Source organism: Tribolium castaneum, chromosome 9, assembly GCF_031307605.1.
Source record: "Tribolium castaneum strain GA2 chromosome 9, icTriCast1.1, whole genome shotgun sequence".
In the NCBI taxonomy this organism is placed as follows: domain Eukaryota; kingdom Metazoa; phylum Arthropoda; class Insecta; order Coleoptera; family Tenebrionidae; genus Tribolium; species Tribolium castaneum.
In genome coordinates this window covers 15,942,220-15,948,363 of record NC_087402.1, presented here as the reverse complement: position 1 = coordinate 15,948,363, position 6,144 = coordinate 15,942,220, and the positions used below count along the sequence as shown (strand labels likewise).

The 6,144-nt window shown below is 29.7% G+C and overlaps 1 long non-coding RNA gene across 1 annotated transcript; it reads left to right on the top strand.

Moving 5' to 3' along the window:
- The first annotated feature begins 999 nt into the window (after nucleotides 1-999).
- LOC135267157 (uncharacterized) lies at nucleotides 1,000-3,190 on the top strand. Its single transcript, XR_010335495.1, has 2 exons — nucleotides 1,000-1,578; nucleotides 1,762-3,190. It is a non-coding gene; the product is annotated as an uncharacterized LOC135267157 (long non-coding RNA).
- Nucleotides 3,191-6,144: the final 2,954 nt, after the last annotated feature.

Sequence of the window (6,144 nt, the reverse complement as noted above, 5' to 3'; positions counted from 1 at the left end):
AGAGAAAAAAGAAAAAGACATAAAAGTCACCAAAGTCTTCAGAATCGTTTTTAGTCGTCATATTAATAACAATAACATTAATAATAATAATACTAATAGTACTAAATCTGCTTATATGCAAGCGCTTTATTAAGGTAACAGTTTTTTGGTTTCTTGCTTATATCTCGAAAACAGTTACTCCTATGAATTTTTGTCTTTCTTTCAAAATTAAAGCTGATAAAATATTCTACAAAATAGTTATTTGCATTTTTCTTGTAGGACCAACCATAAGCGAGTTATAGAGTTGGATATAAATAATATTTAACAAAAATTTGCTTTAAAATAAAATGTTTGAAAAACTAAAATTAAACTAATTTAACTGTGTCTAACACTTTAGTAGAGAAAAAAGGAAAAGACATAAAAGTCACTAAAGGTTTCAGAGTTGTCTTTAGTTGTCATATTAATAACAATAACATTAATAATAATAATACTAATAGTACTAAATTTGCTTATATGCAAACGCTTAATTAAGGTAACAGTGTTTTGGTTTCTTGCTTATATCTCGAAAACAGTTACTCCTATCAATTTTTATCTTTTTACTAAAATTCAAGCTGATAAAATTTCCTACAAAATAGTTATTTGCATTTTTCATGTAGGACTAACCATAAGCGAGATATATGATTGAAAATAATTAATATTTAAAAAAAAAGTGCTTTAACAGAAAATGTCTTGTGATTTAAAATACACTTAATTTATTGGGTCCAATACTTTATTAGAAGAAAAAGGAAGTGACATAAAAGTCACTGAAGTCTTCAGAGTCGTTTTTAAATGCTGCAGTTTCGTCTTCGTCTCAAACATTGAAAACCGAATTACATTTTTGTTCAGTAACAGTCACAGTTTTCTTATTGGTTTTTTGCTTATATCTCGAAAACAGTTACTCCTATCAATTTTTATCTTTTTTTCAAAATTAAAGCTGATAAAATTTCCTACAAAATAGTTATTTGCATTTTTCATGTACAGTCCGGGACATTTCTATTTGGACATAAAAAATTTGAATTTTCTGACATTTATACGTGTATTCAGCGTCTACGTGAACAAAAAATTGTTCTCTCTCTCATTCTATGATCCTTGAGCTTTAATAACAGGGACATTTTTTAAATTGGTAGCATTAGAAAATGACAGTAAACAGCTGACTGATGTAAACAATAACAAAGGAAATGTTATAATTTTAATCTAAATAACCAGTAGCTGCTTTAAAAGTGTGTACTAACGGGATAATAACATATTTACGCAAGTATTTTTGAAGGTAGAAACATTACTTGTCATATAACAACTACTCAGATTATATGATGAGACGGGAATGGCACAATACAGAATTGCAGTCAGTGATTGTGATGGAGAAAGCTGCTGTGACGTACTGACAGTACTGACTATCGCTGGTTGTACGATTTGTGCAATTTGTGATATATTTTGTGTGAAACTGGAAAACAAAGTGCATAACTGCATAACCTCACTTATCGCAGTTTTGCACATTTTGATGATGGGAATTGCGGTTCAAGTAATTATGAGTTATAGATGGAGCCCACTGTTTACTTCAAAGTAAGTTCACGAGCTTTACAGATACTTTCTTTATGTTTTTGTCTTTTCTGGTGTAGAGGGTTAACTTTTCTATTTTCATAAAATTCAAACTAAACGAAATCGAAAAGCTTAATTTTGTCATGTTTTTTATTAATTATTAAAAAATTTATTTAAAAAATCACAGATAGTGTTTATAATTTGCAGCTGAAGCCTTTTGGGCCCACTTTTTTCGTTGTTATTTTCTGGTAGCCACTCTTGTTTCAAGCAGAATGGGTGTAAAGTTAAAAATAATCCCATAAAATTGTTAATATAACTCCTTTGCACTGGCATGGGGTATTTGAAAACTTACCTTTAACAAATACGTCACAAAGTCTCAGCCATCGTCGAAAAATATAATAAGGGCTTTATAACAAGAAGCGCTTTCTGATTTTACTGTGGACGTGTGGAAGAATAGTGTGAAATATTGCGAAAAACCAACTTTTACTCTTGTGTACATTTTTGTACGTCTTTATCTGAGAGTAGTATAAAAAATATAGCCTACTAATAAAGGAAATTAAAGTGTTTTTATTTCTGGGTTGCCCCCAATTCCACTTTGCCCTTGCCTGATAATCAAGATACTGATAATGAAATTGGTGTAAGTGCATCGAATACAAACGTGTTGAATAGATGAATAAAAGAGAGACAACGGCTTTTTTCAAAAAGGCCATTTCAAATTTATTCAAAAAGCACAGCCCCATTGAAAAGGGTCCATTCACGATGAAGTTTGGCTTCCTGCATGACATAGGTCTCGGGCACCAAGCTCACTGTAAATGGTCTAAATTGGTCTTGCATCTCTAAGACATGGACTCACTAAGAGCGACTTCTGCAGTAGGCTTGAGACCTGCCTGCCTGTCTCGCAACAATCTCTGCATTATGATTCCAAATCATTCTATAAAACGCTGTCAATTACAAGCCATGATATGAGGCATGAGGCCGTCTCAGTGTATGTCTTGTGGTGTACATTGAAACTGTTTCTTAAAGAACCCATTCACAATGAGATCTGCTTCGCTACATGCGGCGCGACATGACTCAAAGACTAATCCCAAAAGACACAAAAAAACTGACACAGTTTATCATTTTAAGCTATTGACAGCGTTTTCGAATGTTGGTGCAAAGACTTGTCGCGAGGCAGGTTTCAGCCTTCCGCCAACGTCAGTCTCAGTGAAGCCCTCTCAAAGTGATCTCAGCGAAAACCATTCACAATGAGATTGATCTATGAGGCCTATGTCGTGCCGCATGCAGCGAGATATGTCTCATTGTTAATGAAAATAGGGCCGTTTTTGTTGTTTAAAGTCGTTTTTTAAAACTTTTGTGGCAAATTTTACTGATGTGGCAGTGAGGGGGCATGCAATTGGAACATGACGATGACTATCCTAAAAGGCACTTCGAGGCTTTTATGGCCTTTTTAATGCAAATTTCAACTTTAAACCTGACAGTCATACCAAGCTGACAGTCATACCAAGGTCAAACATAACCTCAACAGTAATCCAGCAACGGTACTTCAAAGCATTTGAAAGTTTCTCCATTTGTTTTTAAGTGTTCTAGTTGGTACGTTTTGCTGTACTTTACTACAATAAAGAAATATTTAAATTTTTATTATTGTTTACATTTGTCACCTGTCAAACACATCAAACAACCAAGTTCCCTAAATTTGAGCTCTTATCTAGTTTTTGTGCTCTATATAGTCTCGCGTCAACGTATGCGCTATGACGTATCTCATATACAAATGTCCCGGACTATAGGACCAACCATAAGCGAGTTATAGAGTTGGATATAAATAATATTTAACAAAAATTTGCTTTAAAATAAAATGTTTGAAAAACTAAAATTAAACTAATTTAACTGTGTCTAACACTTTAGTAGAGAAAAAAGGAAAAGACATAAAAGTCACTAAAGGTTTCAGAGTTGTCTTTAGTTGTCATATTAATAACAATAACATTAATAATAATAATACTAATAGTACTAAATTTGCTTATATGCAAACGCTTAATTAAGGTAACAGTGTTTTGGTTTCTTGCTTATATCTCGAAAACAGTTACTCCTATCAATTTTTATCTTTTTACTAAAATTCAAGCTGATAAAATTTCCTACAAAATAGTTATTTGCATTTTTCATGTAGGACTAACCATAAGCGAGATATATGATTGAAAATAATTAATATTTAAAAAAAAAGTGCTTTAACAGAAAATGTCTTGTGATTTAAAATACACTTAATTTATTGGGTCCAATACTTTATTAGAAGAAAAAGGAAGTGACATAAAAGTCACTGAAGTCTTCAGAGTCGTTTTTAAATGCTGCAGTTTCGTCTTCGTCTCAAACATTGAAAACCGAATTACATTTTTGTTCAGTAACAGTCACAGTTTTCTTATTGGTTTTTTGCTTATATCTCGAAAACAGTTACTCCTATCAATTTTTATCTTTTTTTCAAAATTAAAGCTGATAAAATTTCCTACAAAATAGTTATTTGCATTTTTCTTGTAGGACCAACCATAAGCGAGTTATAGAGTTGGATATAAATAATATTTAACAAAAATTTGCTTTAAAATAAAATGTTTGAAAAACTGAAATTAAACTAATTTAATTGTGTCTAACACTTTAGTAGAGGAAAAAGAAGAAGACATAAAAGTCACTAAAGGTTTCAAAGTTGTCTTTAATCGTAATATTAATAACAATAACATTAATAATAATACTAATAGTACTAAATCTGCTTATATGCAAGCGCTTTATTAAGGTAACAGTTTTTTGGTTTCTTGCTTATATCTCGAAAACAGTTACTCCTATCAATTTTTATCTTTTTACTAAAATTAAAGCTGATAAAATTTCCTACAAAATAGTTAATTGCATTTTTAATGTAGGACTAACCATAAGCGAGATATAAGTTTGAAAATAATTAAAATTTAAAAAAAAGTGCTTCAACAGAAAATGTCTTGTGATTTAAAATACACTTAATTTATTGGGTCCAATACTTTATTAGAAGAAAAAAGAGGTGACAGAAAGGTCACTGAAGTCTTTAGAGTCGTTTGTAAATGCTGCATTTTCGTCTTCGTCTCAAACATTGAAAACTGAATTACATTTTTGTTCAGTAACTGTTACAGTTTTCTTATTGGTTTTTTGCTTATATCTCGAAAACAGTTACTCCTATCAATTTTTATCTTTCTTTTAAAATTAAAGCTGATAAAGCTTCCTACAAAATAGTTTGCATTTTTCTTGTAGGACCAACCATAAGCGAGTTATAGAGTTGGATATAAATAATATTTAACAAAAATTTGCTTTAAATAAAATGTTTGAAAAACCGAAATTAAACTAAATTAATTGAGTCTAACACTTTAGTAGAGAAAAAAGAAAAAGACATAAAAGTCACCAAAGTCTTCAGAATCGTTTTTAGTCGTCATATTAATAACAATAACATTAATAATAATAATACTAATAGTACTAAATCTGCTTATATGCAAGCGCTTTATTAAGGTAACAGTTTTTTGGTTTCTTGCTTATATCTCGAAAACAGTTACTTCTATCAATTTTTATCTTTTTTTCAAAATTAAAGCTGATAAAATTTCCTACAAAATAGTTATTTGCATTTTTCTTGTAGGACCAACCATAAGCGAGTTATAGAGTTGGATATAAATAATATTTAACAAAAATTTGCTTTAAAATAAAATGTTTGAAAAACTGAAATTAAACTATTTTAATTGTGTCTAACACTTTAGTAGAGGAAAAAGAAGAAGACATAAAAGTCACTAAAGGTTTCAAAGTTGTCTTTAATCGTCATATTAATAACAATAACATTAATAATAATAATACTAATAGTACTAAATTTGCTTATATGCAAACGCTTAATTAAGGTAACAGTGTTTTGGTTTCTTGCTCATATCTCGAAAACAGTTACTCCTATCAATTTTTATCTTTTTACTAAAATTCAAGCTGATAAAATTTCCTACAAAATAATTATTTGCATTTTTTATGTAGGACTAACCATAAGCGAGATATAAGATTGAAAATAATTAATATTTAAAAAAGAAGTGCTTTAACAGAAAATGTCTTGTGATTTAAAATACACTTAATTTATTAGGTCCAATACTTTATTAGAAAAAAAGGGGGTGACATATAAGTCACTGAAGTCTTCAGAGTCGATTTTAAATGCTGCATTTTCGTCTTCGTCTCAAACATTGAAAACTGAATTATATTTTTGTTCTGAAACGGTAACAGTTTTTACTTTGGTTTTTTGCTTATATCTCGAAAACAGTTACTCCTATCAATTTTTATCTTTCTTTCAAAATTAAAGCTGATAACATTTCCTACAAAATAGTTATTTGCATTTTTCTTGTAGGACCAACCATAAGCGAGTTATAAAGTTGGATATAAATAATATTTAACAAAAACTTGCTTAAAAATAAAATGTTTGAAATACTGAAATTAAACTAAATTAATTGTGTCTAACACTTTAGTAGAGAAAAAAGAAAAAGACATAAAAGTCACCAAAGTCTTCAGAATCGTTTTTAGTCGTCATATTAATAACAATAACATTAATAATAATAATACTAATAGTAC